This window comes from Ahaetulla prasina, chromosome 2 (assembly GCF_028640845.1).
Source record: "Ahaetulla prasina isolate Xishuangbanna chromosome 2, ASM2864084v1, whole genome shotgun sequence".
NCBI lineage: Eukaryota > Metazoa > Chordata > Lepidosauria > Squamata > Colubridae > Ahaetulla > Ahaetulla prasina.
This window is the reverse complement of record NC_080540.1, coordinates 183500955-183522537: the sequence shown is the minus strand read 5'-3', so window position 1 is coordinate 183522537 and position 21583 is coordinate 183500955. Positions and strand designations below refer to the sequence as shown.

General features: G+C 39.8%; 1 protein-coding gene across 3 annotated transcripts in view; it reads right to left on the bottom strand.

Annotated features, from left to right (window-relative positions):
• The window catches only part of KANK2 (KN motif and ankyrin repeat domains 2), a 121877-nt gene extending 107719 nt beyond the window's left edge, over positions 1-14158 (bottom strand). For 2 of the 3 annotated variants that reach the window (XM_058168343.1, XM_058168341.1), the window contains exon 1: positions 14015-14158. The gene's annotated coding sequence lies outside the window, so the exon portion shown is untranslated. Of the gene's footprint in view, positions 1-13782; positions 13937-14014 lie in introns of those variants that run through there. The other variant, XM_058168342.1, reaches the window with a different exon arrangement.
• Positions 14159-21583: the final 7425 nt, after the last annotated feature.

The window sequence follows — 21583 nt, the reverse complement described above, 5'->3', positions numbered from 1 at the left end:
ACATGTAATATCAGCAGCTCGAATCACATATGCACAAAATTGGAAAAATGAAAGTAAACCTATAGACGAAAAGGTAATAAAGAAAATATTAGAATGTGCCAAATTGGACAGGTTAACAATGGAACTTAAAGATAAAGAGGAATCAGAATATTGTTCAACATGAGACTTATTGTAAAAATGGTTAGATTACAGATACAGTGATTAGTAATTTAATAATGAAAGAAGATTAACAAAATAGACATAGATACAGATATATAGATATATACAAGAAATAGATATTGTAAATAGTACTAATGGTTTGTACGGGATTATAGATTAAAATATATAGAGTGATAAAGTTATAGATTGTTATGGTACAACTATGAAAATAATGGTTATAACTATGATGTACAGCATACAGCATACATTATGTATTTAAAAGAGATGATATTGTATGACAACGAGAATAATGGTTATACTCAGGGGATATAATACTATTCGTATTTAAAAAGGACTTGATATAGCACTGACACTGCAAAACTGAAAATGTGATGTATAATAAAGAAAAATATATAACAAAAATATTTTTAAAAAAACTCCTTCCACCAATAGATATTTGTTTCTTATCCAAATTATCCTTAGATGTTGCACTTGCTCTAAAATGGGTACCTAGAGTATTGTCAGGTAAGGCTTGTATTATGCCTCCACTTAATTATGTGAGTAGAGTTAGTCTTATGACTACAATTGAGACTAGAACTTCCATTGCTAAGAGAGGTATTTGTTAAGAGAGTCATGCCTGATTTTATTACTTTTTTTGCCACAATTGTTAAGTGAATCCCATGGTCATTAAGTGAATCCAGCTTCACCCATTGACTTTTCTTATTGGAAGCCAGCTGGGAAGGCTGCAAATGGCAATCATGTAACCTTAGGATGGTGCAACTATCAAAATACATGCCAGTTGCCAAGCACCTGAATTATGATCACATGACAGTGAGATGCTACAATAGTCATAAGTATGAGGATCGATTGTAACTCACTGTTTTCAATGCCGTTATAACTTTGAACAATTGCTAAATGAATGGTTGTAAATCAAGGACTATCTATACAGAAATCCTATGCATTACCCTTCCACATTTTTTTTTACCATCACATCTATTTTCCCCCTTTACTATAAGTAAATATATACAGAATTTTAAAAATCTATATGGTTCTACAATGGTAGCAACAGTAGTCCTTCATCTACTAGGAACTCCAGGAGTTCCAGAGTAGTGGAATCTGCAGTAGGAAAGCAGTGGAGCATTTAAATATCCTTCTGTAACTTCCATTCTTTCAATCTATTCATAAATGGTTTCAGAATTAGAGATAATTATAGATATACTAGATTTGTCCATGAGCAATGCTTAGTCAGGAATAGTGAAGTGTTCCAGAACTCTCTCTCCAAAACTGAGCAATATTCCAAATGTGGTTCAAAGTAAGCAATGATTCAACGATACCACTGAAGCAAAAAATAAAAAATCTAATGTCAAACATACAGTGATAGAAGCTGATTTAGCCATGATCAAGTCAAAAAAGATTCTATGGTGGTGTGCAAAGTTCTGATTGCTGTCCTTCATAAAACATATATTGTTGTAGCTAGAAAACATGCAGTATGACTAGCAACTCCCTTATCAGGAAAGATTTGTTTTGGGACTTTTTATTTAGGAAAAAGGACAAGCAAAGGAGAAAAAATACAAAGCAAATTTTTGCTTAGAACGAAGAAAAGGCATGTGGGAAATATTTTCTCTTAATCATAGTAGCAGAACCCACAGCCATGTAATAAGACTGAAGAGGGGATGTTCAGAGCAGGCAAAAATGTTTCTTCAAAACACCCCATTGAGAAACTATGGAATTCATGGCCAGAAGACAAAGTAGTAGTTGAAAATTCAGACTTCTTTGATAGGACTTCTACTCTCGGTGGTTGTATTGGATCAAATATTAAAACCAGTATGCAGTTATTTATTTATTTATTTATTTTTGTCACAACATCATATAAAAAGGATTATATAGTATATAAACATATATATGAGTAAATATTAGGAGGTATAAGCATCAATATATATATATATATAGGAAGAAGAAAAGAAAAGAAAAGAAAACAATAGGACAGGAACGGTAGGCACGTTTGTGCGCTTATGCACGCCCCTTATGGTCTTCTTAGGAATGGGGTGAGGTCAATAGTAGAAAGTTTTTGGTTGAAGCTTTTAGGATTATGGGAAGAGACCACAGAGTCAGGTAAAGTATTCCAAGCACTGATGATTCTGTTACAGAAGTCATATTTTCTGCAATCTAGATTAAAGCGGTTAACATTAAGTTTAAATCTGTTGGTTGCTCTTGTATTGTTGCAATTAAAGCTGAAGTAGTCTTTATGCACTTATTTCATTAAGGTACATATTGTAACTTGATAGTTGCATTTCTGAGTTTCTATTTTCAAATCCCACAGGATTCAGTTTAAAGCCCTCCAAATCAATACATTATTCCCAGTCTATGTGAGATGCAATCCATCTAATGCCAGCACTTCATCATCCACATAACAAATCAAACTGCCTCATCAACACTATCTCTCTAACTAGAAATTCACCTCCCTGAAAAGGGAATCTTCTATAGATTAATAAGAATATTTCATCCCCCAATTTCTTCAGCTTCCTTCCTAAGTAATCACCTTCTTAATAAGGTGATTACTAGAAGCCAGCAAGGGTTAAAAAGACAATAACAGATCATGCCAGACAAGCCTTATTTCCTTATTTCCTTTTTTGACAAAGTGACTAAATTAGTGGACCTGTAAAATGCTGTGGGCATTGTTTACTTTGACTTGAGTAAGGCATTTGACAGAATAAACCACAACCTACTTCTTGGTAAGATACAAAAAAATGTGGGTTAGACCAGGGGTCACCAACCTTTCGGACCTAAAGGACCACTAAATTCTAATTTTAAATCCTGTGGACCACTAATATGATCTGCCTAATGACCGGCTGGTTGGGCGTGGCAAGATGGTCATGTGACTGGGTGGGTATGGCCGACTCAATGTCACTCATGTCGAGGGGCACCTTGCCAGCCTCTACTCGCCACTCCTTGCCTGCCCGCCTGGACTCTTTAGGGCCCCAGTGGAAAGCAGCTGTTGGAGCTAAGCAGCCACCACGAGAAAGAGTTGGCAAAACAGCTCAGTTCAAATTTGATCTGACTGAGAAGAAGCTCAGCAGAAGCACCTCACTGAGTACGAGTATAGGCTTTCCAAGCAGAGGGAAGACCTGCGAGAGTGCAAGACCAGATACCGACACCTGGTGGCTCAGCGGGCTGAGATGGTCAGCTAGTTCCAGGTCATGATGCAGTCCCACTGGAACACGGCGCTCTGGCTCTTCGCCACCAGCGGGGCTTCCCTCCAGCCTCTGCCCAAAGCCCCGCACCAGGAGGCTGAAGCAGACCCCAAGTCGGAATTTCTGCCCCCGTCTGACCCACACAAAAAGACCCCAAAGGGGGAGACTCTGCAGCAACACAAACATTCATTGCACGTATCCGGCCCAGGGGCCTTAGTTTGAGGACCCCTGATTTAGTGCAATATTAAAAAATGCAAATAACTTTTCTGGGGACCACCAGTTGGTGACCACTGGGTTAGACAGTATCACCACCAGATGAATTCATAACTGGCTGACCAACTGCACTCAATGTGTAGTCTCAATTGAACTACAACTAGTCTATCATATCCTTGATCTCTGCTTCTGAACATAGCACACTTCATGAACCAATGAAATTAGCTAGAACATATTCATTTCTATATAGGAATAACTTTCTTCTCTTTCCCTCATCTGATGATTGATTGGCTTGCAGGGTGCTGTGTTCCTCTCCCTTTTACTGTTTCCCTGTGCATTGCATAGGTTTGCAATGACACCACACTTAACAGCAGCCACAGCTATGTGTCTGCCATAGAAGGGTTCATGTTGGGCACCTCTCAGATAGGCACAGAGCCTAGAGCCCAGATGGGAAGCAGTGGGCCAATTGGAGCCAGATGGGTAACATATCTTCCTCAGATTCTTCCTCCATATGGCATAAAAGTGTTTGCATAGGATTGGACCTGAGATGGAGGCTCCAAGCACAACTCCTCAGCAAGCAGGATGCCTTGATGAACGTATCTTTTCTTTTATGTACACTGAGAGCATATGCACCAAGACAAATTCCTTGTGTGTCCAATCACACTTGGCCAATAAAAATTCTATTCTATTCTATTCTATTCTATTCTCAGAGCCAAGGCAAGGGGACTATGCACTCTTGGACTCCATGAAAAGTAGCTGAATTTACCGTAATTGAATTCGCAAACATTTTATTAGGCCAGGGATGCAAAACGCATGACTTCTTTCTTCATCTTAGTTGTTTTGCTGAGCTAGGATTGATTTGGCTAATGTCTGAGATTAACATTATTTTATGCAATAGATGTGGCTTCCTGTTACAAGAAGCAGTATAATGCAGTGGAAGAATTGGAGTAGTCAGCTGTAATCTGGTTTGTCTACTTTTCAGTCTGTTTCTAAAATGATATTCAAGTCTATCTCTTCATGGTTTTGCCTGTGGGTTTTTACAAAATATATTTATTGCTATTCAGTATCATAAGTTTAGAGTTACAGTTTCATAAGTTTAGAACTGTAAGCTACCCACAGTCATTGGCTAACTATATAAATTGAATAAATAAACAAACCAACAAACAGACAAACTTCTATATGTATATTCAGAAAACAAAAATGTTCTCTGAATATACATGTAATCAATTTTTCAGCATAAAACATCCTTGAACGTTTGAAAGGAGATATACAGCAAACTGCTATAATTGGTTTTAGCTTTGATTTCCAGATTTTGAAAATTTTGAAAGAGAATAAGCTTTACGAATTCCATTAGGAGAGAGCATTGTGCTTGCCATTCAGCATTACTTTCCAGAACAGAAGACACAAGCCAGTATCCCTAGCTCTGATCTAAAGAAAACAGAGATTGACGATAATGAAAGAGACTCAAAGCACCTCATTAGATCATACATTTTGGTCTTCAGCTTTTGGATATTCTAGATCTAGAATTCCAATTATCTCAGAAATAATTAAATAAACAAAACTGGCCTTAACTAGTCTACATTAACAACTTATCAAACATGATTTGGTGTTGGATCTTCTTTTTCTCTAATTTTGGTACTTCTTCAAACAAACTGAATAAAGGATCTAAACTTCAAAAGGATGTTTTAGAAGAGCTCCTGTAAAAAAAGAACACAGCATTTACTTTGTCTTCCTCATCCTCTTCATTCACTTGGACTCTTCTAATAGTCAGATGAAAACTGACAGCATTATGGGATTCAGAACATTTTCCCATCTCTCCTTGCTGTTTTCCAGAATCTATAGCTCTGACTTTTTCCATGTTTCTATGCTCAACTTTGGAAGAGGAAGATATGCCATAGGGTCCACTTCAACTCCAGGGGTAAAGGAGAAGGGGAAGGGAAAAATTACTCCATTACTACTTGCATGCAGTCTGTTTCTTGGGGAATGGGTGAGATAATATCTATTTAAAATATTTACATAAATTTTTATTTAAAAATATGCAATATGCAAATGATAGGACAAAAAGTTGATATATACATATCATGGGAATATTATATCTCCAAAGTGAATTGGTTTAAATAGAGAAGTCCTATTCTCTATTTGGATATGCTAAAGGCATCAATTCCTCTATTTCCTTTAAATGTTTAAACAGACTTTATCTATTTAATAGACTTATCAGTACAGCTCTGTTATCGAAAAGAACATCAATAGCTTAAGCTTTTTTTACTCCAAATTAATCTGAAAGGGTGGCTTGGGTAAGCATTTAGGAGGCAAGTCATGCACAGAGATAGATAGTTCATCTACCACATTTGTTGCTATTCTGGGCTGCACAGCTCTGCATTTTGAAATCTATGCAGAAGTAGTTGCCTCTTTAAAGCAGCTTTATCCAGCTGCTACTCATACACATGGATTAAATTAGGTCTCCTCTGCAAAGTCTGGAAGCCCAGCAGTTAGGTGGATTTCTCTTGAAAGTCTGCAATCAGCCTTCTCCAATCCTTTCAGATCATGACATAAGCCCCGCCTCCCCTCATATACTGAGATTTCAATTATTTCTAAAATATTTGCTAAGGCTGTCTGGTTCTTAGGGCTGGGAATGCTAGTCTGAAGCTAAATGCTAGAGATAGAAAATAAAACAGTTAAAGTCTCTACTGTCTTCTAGATAGCCTTTTCTTACAGGCTTCAGGCCAGTGCTGGATGCCAATGATTTTCTGGCTCATGGTTAGCATGGTTAGGTGTTCAGAACATTATGCCAAGGCAGAAGAGGGCGGCTTCTTGCTAGGCTGGTGTTGATACATGCAGTAATGAGAAAGAGTGTATAGGCTCTGTTCCTCAGAGTCAAACTAGGTACAATGTCATTCATACAACTGATAATTTTTGTAATTAAAAAAAACAAAACAGCAAACCCAATGATTTGCTCTAGATTGGAATTGCAAGGGCAATGCAGTTAAAGATTTTTTTTCTTTACCCTCCTAGTTTTCCATTCACATTGGTTACCCACACCCACCACTAATGCTTTTAAAAAACCACAAATACAGTTGTTAATTACATTTAGCTCTGCTGCTCATAGCCCCCTCCCAAAAAGTCAGTTACAAATCAGACTGCTCGTGGTTTCTAAGGACTTGTCACTCTGTGACTTGCCTATGTAAGAGGCCATTTGGGAAGACAAACAATCTTCACTATATAGCTGGGCATGAAAGGAACAATTTTCTGAAGACCCATATTATCTGAAATTCAAGCATTAATTGATCAGCCACAATTAAATAATTAAAGCTCAGAGCTTTAAGCTGAAAGAATGTGTAAAAGAATTCCCATTTTTTGCCACAAGCACTGCACCAATGTATTGCAAGATTAGGAAGAAGTAACTACAAATTGGTGATTGACACTGAAGTGTTGTGGGGAACGTGGCACTTTTCATTAAGGTTCTCGCTCTATGCTTCAAGTTACTACTAAAGTGGCTGTGTGAGATTAAGTGCTAATTTAAATTTAGCAAAGGTTAAATTATGCTGGCCATACCCCAACTTCTTCCCACAGTGGGGAAAGGGCAAAAGGAGGGAGGGTTTGCATTTTAATAAGTGACTCCATCTGGCTTGAAAGAGAGAATTGTTTGATCTTGATGAACTCTCAGAGCCCATTTATACAATGAGGCCCTTCAACTTTGGAACGGCAAGATGTCCTGCAGGCAATGTTTTGTTGATTGGGAGGTTTGGGGAGAGAGCTCTGCCGATGGAAATTGTGCATTACCTGAAGAATTGAGTTTTTTTCTTTGTAGTTCTAGGAGAAAAAGGTGTGACATCCTGGAGAATAATAACACCAAAATTTGGAAAGTCGGGGCTTAGACCAAGCAAGCATGTCAGAAAAGAATTGAATACTGATCAGAAATGGAATAAAAGTGCATCACACAAGGTTATTTGAAGGGTGAATCGCTGCTGCCTGAAGTCATTTGCGCTGTTATGACCTCTGATTATTATAATAGCCCACTGGAGATGGAACATAATTAATTCCCGTGTATCTTGTTTATATCCTTGAGTTTGCTATCTTTTCTTCCCTTCTGTTCTGCTGGTGAGATATTCACTATCCTCTAAGCAGTAGGTTGAAAGCCTTCTACTTCTCCTCCCCCAGCACTAAAATACTTTTTTGCTACCTTTCAAATGGGACAAGACCTGTGTTATTACCAGAGATGAAAAAATGTCATTCTGAGGTCCCATCATCTCCTTCCTAGGAAACTTATTGGGGAAGAGGAGCTTCCTGTCCTGCGAATTTGTTATTATCATCTTGTCAAATACTCTGCAAACACTTAAGTTAAAAATTGCTTGAGAATCCAAGAGCCTTTTGTTTTCTTTCTGTATTATACTCTTTGGGGGAAGATTGAATATCTACAACTGAAATTCCTGCTACCATAAATATACTGGGGTCCTTCAATTACAATCTTATAGCCACATGAACCCACATAATTGTGTGTTAATCACCTGATAAATGTAATATAACATCAGATGCTTATGATTTATATTGATTGATATTGATATATTAACCATCAATTGTGTTGTAAATGTTGTACCTTGATGAACGTATCTTTTCTTTTATGCACACTGAGAGCATATGCACCAAGACAAATTCCTTGTGTGTCCAATCACACTTGACCAATAAAAAATTCTATTCTATTCTATTCTGTGGGTTTAAGAGGAGAGAGTGAAATTCAGGCACAGCCAGTTTTCTTTTCAAAAATCTCAAGAACATGAAATCCTGAAGAAGGAAAGTAACCTTGTTCCACAAACACAATTTACAAGGAGAGGAGAAAGGTTTAGCCTCAGCGTGACAATTATCCCTGAATGGATATTTTTATTTACTCTGTAAGCTACCATTTAGGGAAAACCGCAGTGTTACAAAATCTTGCACCCTTTAGCAAGGATCCCTCAATATGGAGCAGTTGCCCTAATCTGGCATCAGCATGGCCCTGATATATCCCTACAACATTGTCCTCCTTGGGCAAGCAAGCCAACATTCTTCCTGCTCTGACACAGTTCAGCTCGCATTGCATCTCTTCAATTTAGCAATTTGTGATGGTGGAGCCTTGTGGGCTTGGGATGGGGCCATTTTTCCATTCACAACAACTCCTGCCTTCCCTTGAGTTGTAATTTGAATTTGGAGCTCCCTGGTGGATTTCACAGGGAACTTTTATCAGCAACATAATCTTAATTCTTCTAGATAATTTCACAATCCTTGCAAAACAAAACAAACAAATCTGTGCAGCATGCACAATCAGACTTTCTTTCTGCCTTTAGGCAAGTGATTACTCCCAGCAACACTACATGAAACCTGTACTGTGGTTGCAATTGTTGGGAAGAGCACCTGCCTGCAAAACTATCTGTCCTGCCATCCTGTTTCCAGTGGGAAATTATAGTAGGAAAATGGCAATCCTGATAGGCAGTTTTCCTTTTATACATATGACTCAGTTTTCCTGAAAATGACCAAATGCACATGACATATATTGAAAGCATAGGGAGCAAGCGGGATACTCTTCCCTTTGGTTCAGGGGATTTTTGTAACTCCTTGATCAGTTAGAAAGACACTTACTGAATGATTTTTGTTTTTGGTCTGTTGGATAAAGCACTGGTTGATCTCTAGTGGTTTCTAACTGCACTCACGAGTGGCATGGTCTATTGAGCGGAGGGTCAAGATGGTGGTTAGGGCAATGCAACCAAAATCTCATATTTTTCTTATGCATGTTGACACATGATCCATGAAAAAAGGGGTGCAACTTCATTCATACAATTGCAACTACTATATCTAGTTTTTTTAACTCTCCCTACAAATAAATCTCAGTATGGAGATGATCACATAGATCACTTCAAAATGCATTGAAGAACCCTGTTTCCACCAAGCATCACAATAGGGAGTGAGACAACACTCTACTCCACCTTGTGCTTAGACACTTGGCAGGCTCTTTCCTTTTGAGTTGTGTCTACAAAATAAATAACTAGCCTTATTCAGATGGCAAATGTTTTCATGAAATTAATACAAGCCCAGGAATGGAAGACCTCAGTGGAATTACACTATAGATTAGAAAGGAAATTCTCTTGCATAGAAACAGATTCTAAGACTCTATGCTCCAGAATATTTATGACAAATAAAGATAAGAAATTGGTTTGCTCTCCAAGCATTTCAGTTTAGTTTTTGAACGTTTCATTACCAGACTAGGTAACATCATCAGCAGGATTTTCTTGTCCTATTTTCCTTAACTTATAAATTGTGTGTCAGTGTGGTCAATTGGTTGTGTGATTAGTTGTTCCATGATGTTACCTAGCCTGGTAATGAAACATTCAGAAGCTACCATAAATTGAAACAAGCTTGGAGAGCAAACCACTGCCAAAATCTAAAGCCGAGTTACAAGTATTTTCTATTATTTCAGAGATAAGAAATACTGGAGGATCTCAAACTCACAGCTACTTGCAGCCTCCCTGGTTATTTGGTGTGGCTTCTGCTTCACTCCTTCAGTTAAGAAAAGGGTGATCAGATCAGGGCAGAAACTACCCAATCCTGTGGAAGTATGTGGATCCAACACACCTGGGCAGGCCAGGCCAATGAGTGTCTGTATTTCTAGATCTGCATCAAGACACTGTCATAGGCATAGCTAGAACCTGTCAGCTTAATTCTAATAAGGAAGAACTATAGTGAGGAGAGCAGGAATCCCACTTGTCCCCCACTTGGTACCTTTAAACTCGCTCCCCAGCTTGGTTCCATACCCCAGCTAGAAAATAGGAGGCCAATATCAATCAGGACTATTAGAAGAGACTAATCATTTTAGGAAAGCAAGAATTGTGGCTAGAAGGGGAGCATGCTCCCAATACATAGGACGGCGGAACCGAGGCCAGCCTGGGGAATGATGGTATGGTCTTTGCCAATTGGTTCTCTGGAGCCAAGATGAAAATGCTACTTTAGTCATTTTTTTAAAGTGAAGGTTTATTTAAAAAAAATATTTCTTCATACATATCTTATGAACAGAGAGTCACATCTTATACATAATCAAAATCATCATTATAATACTTCTTAATCTTCCCATTTTTTCCAATATTCATCTCTTTTGTGTAAACCTTTATCACAAATTTATCATTTTTCTCCATTTGATTATTTCAACTTCTGCCATATTAATTTTTTTCCGTTATTTTTTAATATTTTCAATTTTATATTCAAATAACATCACTTTACGCCTTATATTTCTTCTCAATTACAATTGCTCCAGTTGTTTACAATCTTTCTTCATTTCTGGAAGTATCTCTCTAATTCCTTTTTCTCATTCATTAACAGTAAAAAAAATCATCTTAATTTGCATTATTATCAAAATTAATATTATTAAATTAGTTATTTTCCATCTGCTGTGATTTATCACCAACATATTCTAATTCTTCTTTGCAAAAATAATCACAATCGTTTTCAACATTGTTATTTTCTATACAATTAGCATTTTAAATGTTCATTTTAATTACACTGTTATCAAAATTAATATTGTCAAATTACTTATTTTCACATTTCTATCAGGATGTAATGTAGACAGATTCATCTTTATCATATAATCACTTATAATCATTTCCCACCATGTCTTATTTTTTCAACTTCTGCCATGTTATTCTCACATATTTCTTTATCATTTCATTTTCAATGCTTTCATCTAACATCACAGTATATCCTATACTACTCTCTTGCCACTACTATAACAATTAAAAGTTAATTCTAATTTAAAAAGCTATAAAAACTCTTATTATATTGTCTACTTTCCCATTCCCATTCCCATTTATAAATGTATCTTATGTATAGTTGCTAATGTTTACCTCATCATCCATCTTTAGCCATCCTCTGATATCTTTTAACATCCCCTTTTCTAATAGTTTTTTGCATGACCCTTTATCTCGCTCTAATTTCTCAATTCTCTTTTTTTTTCTTTTTATATATGTTATATTTCATCATCTGGCTTCCTTTTATTTATTTATTTTGTTGTATTGTTTGAACATGTTTAGTCATTTTTTAGAACTCTCTCACACACCTGTCTCCCAGGAGTTACAACTGAAGGGGATCTCCACACAGTCCAGATTGTCCCATCCCTTTCCTGGCCCTTTTATTTGCTTTCACACATTTCTAAGAGGCAAGTCCCAGTTTCTGGCTCAGACTGGGCTTTTTACCTGTCACACGCTTAGAAGGTTGTAGAGAGGAGGTTGTTTGTTCCTTACAATTCTAAATCCTAAATGCCCCCCTTAACTACTGTATAGTTAAAGGTAAAGGTTCCCCTCACATATACGTGCTAGTCGTTCCCGACTCTAGGGGGGCGGTGCTCATCTCCGTTTCAAAGCCGAAGAGCCAGCGCTGTCCGAAGACATCTCCATGGTCATGTGGCCGGCATGACTCAATGCCAAAGGTGCACGGAACACTGTTACCTTCCCACCAAAGGTGGTCCCTATTTTTTCTACTTGCATTTTTTTACATGCTTTCGAAGCTGGGACAAGTAAAGGGAGCTCACCCCGTTACACAGCAGCACTAGGGATTTGAACCGTCGAACTGCCGACCTTTCGATCGACAAGTTCAGCATCCTAGTCCCTGAGCCACCGTGTCCCTAACTGTATAACTGTATAACTAACGGTATAACTGTTAGGGATCCCTAACTATACAGTTTTCTAACTGTATAGTTAGAAAACACCAAATGGCAATTATTGTTCTTCAATGTGACAAGTTTTTAATAAAGTTTAGCCTGCCTTCCATTAAGAGTAATCTGAAATTAAGCTAAAATTTGAAGAAATTAGTTTTTTATGATAGGATGCTACATATCATATTGAAAACAGTATCCTTCTGGTCCCATAAGGTAAACTGCCAGTAATTTTTATTTCTTGGCAGAAATGGAAATAATTTGCCACACAATTTTATTTGTTGTGAGTATAAAACCTGGTATGTTTCAGATAATCAGGTTCAAAGGTTTTATGTTGTTATTGAACTCAAACCAAATATTGATCTTCTTGATTAATGAAAAAATATTGCTAGAGAAATTTACACTGAAGGGTGAAAAATAGCTCTATTACACAGTATGGGTGCTGCTGCTGTTTACATTTTTTTTTAAAAAAATGGCAAACCAGGATACTTTTCATGATTAACATCTGAAAAGATTGCAGAACTGTAGCCATGTGGCTAATGGACTAGTCTTTGTGGGGGTCTCACACTTAGCTAAGCTTTAGAGCTCTGGACATCACTGCTCTGGAAAAGGGAGCCATCCTTGGCCAGCTTGGCCAGGTTCAGGAACAAAGGGAGATCTTTAATATCATGGTTATCACACACTGGATGGGGCATATGGCTGTCAGGCTTGCTTTTAAGACAACTACCCAAAATTAACTGAGAACCAAAAGCCACAGTCTTTCCAGGTGACTCCTACTGCCCAGCTGGCTTTTTTTGGGGGGGAAGGACCCAGCAGGCACCCCCTCCTTCAGTGCCCTGAACAAGGTTAACAGGAACCTGTCCTATTGCTCCACTCCCTCCTTATTTTGCACTCTTTCCTTCAGCTGCTGAGCTTCCACCTCCAGAGTTCATAATGGTCTTCCTGCCCCACCACTTGTGAGCAGCCAACTCCAACTAATTCAAGATTTCTCTCCACTCTGGGACGTCCCAATGCAATATTATCAATATAAGCCTGACAGGCAGAGGAGCAAAAGAGGTGGGGAAAGAAAGATAGGAGAGAGGGGGGGGGGACAACTTTAAACACCAGCGTTCCCTTCGCAGAGAATGTGCGCCTCACTCTAATGGCAAACAGCTGTAGATGACCACACGACGCCGCCAACGACGCCCCGCCTTTCTCCAGCCTAAAAACAGGCACTGAGAGGCGAATCAAAGGAGGAGGCGGGGGGTGGGGGGGATGTACAGATGGTGTTTATCCTTTTCGGCTCTTTTTCCAGCACAGGGGATGGCAGCCGGGAAGAGCACTAACGTGCTTACATTAAAGTAAAACCATAACACGGCGAAAGAGGTTGGACAGGATTTAGGCAAGCGGACAGGTTTTCTCTGGAGTTTGAAGGGACTCGCTAGCTCGCTTTCTCAAAAGCCACTCAAGGCAACCGAGGCCGATCTGAGGCGATAGCGGGGACGACGGGTCAAGGGAAAGGCGGCCGGGATCAAAGGAGCAGAGGCTCAAGCGAGCTAGGGGAACCAGCAGGAGGAGGAGTTCCCCACTTACCTTTCACAAGCCGCTTTGGGACCCTCAGTCTGCGGAGTCATTTCTCAGACTCGAGCGGGAGGGGAAGAAAAGCAAAGGCAACGGAGGCGCAGAATTTGGGAGAAACCTCGGAAGAAGCGGCATTAAGCTGGGAGAAGGGAGGGAGCTTGCGGGCAAGAAGCAAAGCAGCGGAGCATCTTCGCGCCGAGCAGTTAAAACGATCGGACAGCACTGGTCAACAGGGCCGGCGTACCTTAACGGCCTCTCCCGCCTGCGGTGCGCCGCTCCTAGCTCCAGCCGAGCTCCTTGCCAACGAAGCGGACTTGCCCAGCAGAGACCCCGCGACTGTCTGACACTCCACCCCCGCCCAATGAGGCCGCGCCCCCTCCGTTGCATGGGCCAAGCGACGCAGTGGGGGAATGTAGCGGGTCTGCCTGACTCCACCCTCAGCGGGCTATGAGTGGCCGGGAGAGTTCCCGTTCCTAACCCGCACCAGAAGAAGAGCATACTGTCTTCTGACCTTTGCATTTTACGCGAAGAAGTCCTGGAGGGTTACATTTTCTCGATCGGTTGCATTCCTTGTTAGTGGAATTGTTGTATTAAAAAAGGGGCTTGCAAAAACCGTTCTTCGTTTTGAAACGAGGAAGATACTCTCTAACCTAGTAGCTTTTCAGTCCTTCTGGTAGGTAGCAGAGACATGTCTATTTCAGATTGCCATCCCGTCCCGTCCCGCCCCGCCCCCTCAATAAAATCAAAATTGGAAGGGCCGTTTGTTTCTTCGGGTCAGTGGTGGGTTTCAATTTTTTTATTACCGGTTCTGTGGGCGTGGCAGGGGAAAGATACTGCAAAATCCCCTTTTCCTCCTGATCAGCTGGGACTCTGGAGGCGGAGAACAGATGGGGGGGGCAGTCAGATGTGATATTTACCGGTTCTCCGAACTACTCCAAATTTCCGCTACCGGTTCTCCAGAACTGGTCAGAACCTGCAAAACCCACCTCTGCTTCGGGTCCACTGTACTCAAGTAGCAGTTCAGATTAAAGCATCCCAGTTTGTCCAGCATCCCCTTGAACAGATTCACTGAAGCCTTTTTCAGTAACCTTCTGAGCAACATCCTTTCAGGCGTTAAACCCTTCTAACAAATTCTCCCTGTGTCATTCCAGAGATGAAGTATGAGCTCCACTTGGCCAGTTTCTTTTGCATTAGTTATCCCATTCAGTTTTGTGTCATCCACAGACAAGCATTTCCTCCATCTTTTCACTCAAATCACTGATTACAATCTTGAAAAGTAGAAGGCTCGGAACCGAAGCTTATGGTACATTATGGTGAAGATGAGTCATGGATTAGGACCTTCCAAGTAACATTTGGGGGGCGAATTGTGCATCCATTTGATTGTTGTGGGGTATTCTTATGAAAAGTTTTGGTGATACATCTAGAGGAGGGATGTCAAAGGGCCACCCTGGAAACAGTGAAGGATTGCCAGCAAAAACAGAGCTAGTGAGGGCTGTAGGTGGCCCTCCCAAGTTCTGTTTTTCCTGGAAGAGGGTTGCAGGAGGCTGTCACAGGTGAAAATGGAGCTTGGAAGCCCGTTTTCACTGGAAGAGTGTTCAGGCCACCACAGGCGTCCCCGACAGGAGTGATGTTGAGCTGGCCATGCAGGCCCACCCTGGCCACACCCACCTCGCCCCCCCAAACACAACCCTGATGCAGCCCTCAATGGAATCGAGTTTGACACCCCTGATCTATAGCAATCCAATCCACCCTGACCTGGTAATTTTTGTATTTTGTTTTTATATGCAAATTGATGGATCCCTATCTGCTCTAGACTCTTATTAGATAAGAGTGTATGAAACTGACTACTCCCTCCTTAAAAAAAAAAAGTTTAAACCTAAGGATAAAGTTTGTTCATCTAGCACTCCAAAGATGAAAGTTCAGCCAGACCATCGGCTAGTTTCTTTAGTATCCTGTGATACTGTTCATCTGGCTGGGGAGATTGAAATTATTCTGAATAAGGAGTATTCCCTAATTATCAGTCACTAGCTTCAGTTATGTCCTTTACCTGACTCTTTACAAATTGCTGTTGGATCACAAATTATTTCCCTTACTGGAACTGTTGCAATTATGGTTTTTGTGTGTCCTTTTAAAGAAACTCCCATTCATTTTGAGCTTTTCCTGCCATAGGATACTCCTATTAATTCTTCTGAGTTTGTCCAATACGTACACTTTTTTTAAAAAAAAAAATCCAGGCTGTGTATTAGAGTACACTTTAATTCAATTTTCCTTAAAATCAATACCAACAGCATTTGGTGTTCATTTATATCCAATGTTCCTGCTACTTTCACAATTCTAAGTAAGCTTTGCCTATTGCTTAGTATCATTGAGAGTAGCAGATATTATTTTGCCTGTCCCAACTCCCTGAAAGAGAAAGCTGTCAGCAAGTTAAGAATTTTTGGGAAGGACCATGCTTGGCAGAGTTTCTCTCCCAACAGATGTTGTTGAGGTAATACAAGTTTCTCATCACTGCTACTTCAGGCTTGAAAGACCTGCAGTTTGCTTTCAGAAGGCATCATCATCTTCTTGTTAGGATGGGGGATAGTCAACACAAACAACAGTATTGCTTTTATTTGTTCCTCTTATTATTTCTGTTCTTTTTGAACAAATAGAATCTTTATATTGATATATTTCTGTCACATAATTTATTCTGCTAAGTTTTTGTTATGTTAAGTCTTTTTGGGGTTTTTTTCTTTATAGTTCCAGGATTAGAATCTAGAGACCAGTAGGTCTCAAATATTTTGGTTTTAAGACCTCTTTGTATTCTTAAAAATAATTGAAGATCCCAAAGAGCTATTGTTTATATGGGTTATGCATCTATTGTCTGTGTATAGTGTTATAAATTAAAAGAGAGAAATTTTAAAATATTATTTGATTTTGCAGACAGTCCTAAAAGGGTCTTGGGAAACCCAGGGATCTCCAATCCCCATTTTGAAAACCACTGGTCTAGACTATAAAGACTGTGTTGTTCTTGGACCAAGGGTCCATTATAGCTTCCTTGTTTGTTTGTTTATGCTATAATGCACAAGCAGTGCCTTTTTCCGAGGCCCACATTTTAGGGACTTTGTCTCCACAAGATTCAGTTGAGAGCAGGGGTGAAATCCGACCGGTTTGAGCAAACCACTAGGGTTTACGGGCATCAGTTTGCCGAACCGGTAGTAATTACCTCTCCTTGGCCCCACCCATGCCTGGCCGGTTGCCGCTTATCTTTTCCGGCTGCTCAATATTCCACAGAATTCAAAGTTAAAGCAGAGAGAAGGCTAACTTTTCTCTCTCTATTCACAACGGAGCTGCTGCAGCCTGTCCCTTTAAGGTAGTCCCCAGAAGGGAGGGGGCCAGGAGGGAACCATAAAGGAAGCAGCAGTTCCATTGTGAATGGAGGGAGAAAAGTTAGCATTCTCTCTGCCACAGAATTCAATGTTAAATGCAGCAGTGAGAATGCTAACTTTTCTCCCTCCATTCACAACGGAGCTACTGCAGCCTCTCCCTTTAAGGTAGTCCCCAGGAGGGAGGGGGACGGGAGGAAGGGAGCAGCTAGAATGGAGCCCTTTTTTGTGAAAGGCAGGAAAATGGGGAAGGGGATTTTCCTGCCTGTCATCCATTCCTCAATCTCAGCACAGACTGAGGAAAGATGGTAGGCAGGAATATTTCCCTCCCCATTTTCCTGCCATTCGCAACAAGGAGTGGCTGGGAGGGGAGGGGCTAGTGAGAAGCCCCTCGATGTGAGTGACGCCAAGTTGGCCACGCCCACCCAGCCACATAACCTCCCCCCAGCAAGCCACACCCACAGAACCGGTAGGGAAAAAATTTTAATTTCACCCCGGTTGAGAGCCTTCTTAATCAAGCTTGCCTTGATTCATGTAAACATATTTTACTGATCCCAGTTAGGTACAATTTCTCTTGAGCCAGAAGTCTATCATCTAAATAACTCAGTCCATGGTCCCAAACCAAATATCTTCCATCGACATCATTCATTTGCAGTAGTCTTCCTTCCCTTATTGGTTCTCCTCTGTGAGTTAGAAAGACAAGCCTCATTTCATTTCAAAGAACTTGCACTTCATTCTTAATCTTTCAAAGTCATGAAACAGCTACTTTTTGCTAATATTGTTTCCTGTCATAGATTTGGTAGGTATGAAGTATTGGAAGTAGATAAATCTTTGAAGTTGCTCTGTCAAATCCTTGATTTGGCTCACTTGGTAGATGGATCTGTTTGGTATCTATTTGCTCTGATTCCCCATAGCAATGAGTTAGCAATTACTCTGACATTTCTGTTTTGTTGTTTTGTCAGATAAAGTTAAATCCCCTCTGCCCTTCAGGGATCCCTGTCTTGTTCCATGTTCCACAGAGGTTTTCTTTTCTTTTCCTAGAACACTCGGAGCCTGTTTGTTCTCTCAGGGCCTGGAAACTATTCCCAAGTTCAAATTTTGCAGAATATCTTCTATGCCTCTTGCATCTGGTTGTTATTCTTGTCCACTGGGCCTTCTCTTTTGTTTGACTGCCCTCCTTGTAGAGAGTTGCTTCCAGTGTCAGTTTCTATCACAGTGCCTCCTTTCTTTCCACTATAAATCTTCGTTGTCTCTCATCAGTTAAACAGTGACTATTTGCTGGTCCATTGTTTTGACTTTTGTTTTAAACCTGGGAGGTCAAGGGTGGGTGCTAAATAATGATAGTTGTATGATGAAATCATCACGCAACTGCCATACCATGGTTTTATGTCAGATGTCAGGCTGCAGGTACCTATGTAAATGATTACATTTGCACAATGACATCACAGTAGCTTGGAGACTGTTGGCAATAAGTTGCCCTTTCTTCTCAATATGGATCAGGTAATATTTGCTTAAGATCACACCCATGCTAGTTCACAACAGGAGAGGCCTCTTTTCTTTCTTAAAATATGCTACTAGATAGGCTTATATTTCTCATCTTTTTTTTGTAGGCTTTCCAAATTAGCCAAATACAGAGCAAATTTCTCTTAACCACCATTGCCATATTCCACTGACACATTGTTCACTTGCTCAGTGAGCCTTTCCTGGTTACATTATAAGATAACCTTTCCCCACTCAGTCCTTGCCTATGAGCAGAGGTTATTTTATTGTTTTATCCTGCACACTCAAGACACATTCCTTGCAATCAGCAGCTCTTCAGAATTAAGCACACAATCCCTCAAAATGAACAGCTTCTCTGCTGCCTCTCCCCTCTTCCTCCTTCTGAACTCTACTGACAAACTCTACTTAGTGCTTGCTGCCTGCAGCTGCTCAGTAACTGTGACATCTTTTAAATTAGCTGGAGCACTGTTGTTCTCATCCAAGTACATTGTAGTGACCCCTCCCCAATTTGATGCACAATAAAGGGGCAATCACTCATGGTGTCATTGCCGGAGGAAAAAACAAACAATATTTATTGAAAATGTTACAAAGGTGGGAACAAGTAGAACCAAGCCAAGCCTAATCTACAAGACCCATATTTTGAAAATTGTAGGCAGTGTAGTATAAATAATTTTTGTTGCGTGACTGTCTTTGTAGGATGTCTGGACTGGACCATTGTTCTATACCTGCTATTTTTGCCTTTATTAATCTTGATCAGGTTCAACATTTCAGTGTATACACTTGGGCCATAAAATGATTTTAGCCTAGAACATTCAGCTATTTTGACTTGTAAATCATGTCTTGTATAATTAAGCATGTTCTGAAAACCCACCAAACTGTGGTTTATTCAACAAATCAGGTTACCTATGGATATATGAATTGGTTGCTAAAGTAGGAATTGTGAGGGGGGATACTGAATTCTACTGAGTTTTTTTCCAGATAGTTGACTTTCAGCCCTAGTCACCATACTCAAGTTCTGCAATTCAACTATATTGAGAGGATATGTTGTGTATCCCTGTTTTCTCATTTTTTTTTCTATCCAGAAATGTTGCCATTATTCTCACCCAACATCACAGCTATATTACAGAAATTAAGAAATGATGTAGTCCAGTACATCTGCAGATGGTCAAAACTACTTTAGACTGTTTAACTCCAACAATTCTGTATATTTTTAAAAAACTAACAGTATGCATTCATTCTGCTGCAACAATTATGTTAAACATTAAGAAAGGTGGTAGACAATTAAGACTAAAACAATTGAGGAGGAGTTACATGGAATTTGAATCAAAGTTAAAGAAGTGCATTAAGGAAGATAATGAGAAGAACACATATCCTCATTCCTTCTATTTTAAGGCAGCAATGGTTAGCATCAAGATTTATGTGAATTAACTTTGTTTTTGCACAGTAGACAGAAATCTACCATCAAATGTAAAACAGGAAGACAGCCATCAAACTGGGTGTCTCCCAAACACGAGGTGTCTCCAAGCACATGCTCTGTCTTGGGTTTTACTTTCAATAGTGGAATTAGAGTTTGCACAAAAGCAGCTCATTTTTGAGAATGAACTTTTCACAGAAAATAAATTATCCTGCTTCATAGAGTAAATAAAGAGTTCTTGTAAAGACTCTTGTTCAGATTTAAGGAATCAGAGTTCCTTGTGATCTACTGCCAATTGTCCAGAGATCTGTCTATCAGTCCATAAAGTTAAATATATTTGACAATAGAGATATATTTTCTTACTGGAGCAGGAAGAAGTTTGTCTGCTGGGTGAAGAATGTTATTTCCCACCCATCTACTTCTTGTTCTAACATTGATAATAATGTCTCCAGATGCATGTTTTCATCACCCCACCCTACTGCTTCGTAAGCTTTGAGTTCCTCAAAAATTTCCCCACCCTCAGTATTGAGCCTGTTTAGCAAAGTAAGCCTTTAACACAGTTTCTTCTTTTAATTATAAATTTGAACATTGCTCTATAGGGTGGGTTTGAGTGTGGAATGTCTTCATGACAGAACCAGACAATCAGCTTCTTTTGGAATTCCAAAGGAAGAACAGTAGATACCTGCATTTATAGTTGCCATGTGAACATCTAGGAGTAAGAACTCAGGAGAGTTTAAAGCATAGAGGACATCCTCTGCTCCATGCTCCTCCTGGATGCTTAAGATGACATATGATGGTTAATGCATCCTGGCAGAAAAGGCCAGTGATCTCTTCTCAAAAATCTAGTAGTGGACCTGAATACCTTTTATCCAGTCTCCAACCTTCTCTTTCTTAGCAAAGTGTTGAGAAGGTAGTCAACCTGCAGCTAAACAGGGCCTTGGAAGAAGTGGGTCCCTTTCAGTTGGGATTCAGACTTGGTTACAGTACTGAGATGGCATTGATTCTATGTGTTGTTGACCTTTGGCAAGCTTGGGAAGGCTTACCCAACTTGAACCTCCTCAATGTCTCAGCATTTGATGTTACTGATTGTGCAATCTTTCCAGATTAATTCAGAGGATTGGAACTGGGAGGTCTAGTGTTCCAGTAGTTCTCTTTTGTCCAGGACTGGTAGGTGGGGAGAGATCAAGCCCAAGACCCTACTAGGTAGGGCTCCTCAATAATCTGCCCTCACTCTAATATTTACAGGAAACTGCCAGGGGAGATCATAAGGTCAGGTTATTTGAGATTACTTATTTTCCATTGTTTCTGTTCAACATACCAGTTATAACAGAGGTGGCATGTTCCTGGTCCCTCTGTCAAACCATCTTGTGAGACCCAAGAGCCAGGCCTTCTTTGTGACCATTCCTATCTTGTAGAACAGCATTCCACTGGATATCATCAACATATTGGGCTCTGAGGACTTGACTCTTTCTCCTGGCATTTGGTCCAAAAGGTTAGGCAAGCTCTATTGTAAATGTGATTTGTGATTAGAAGG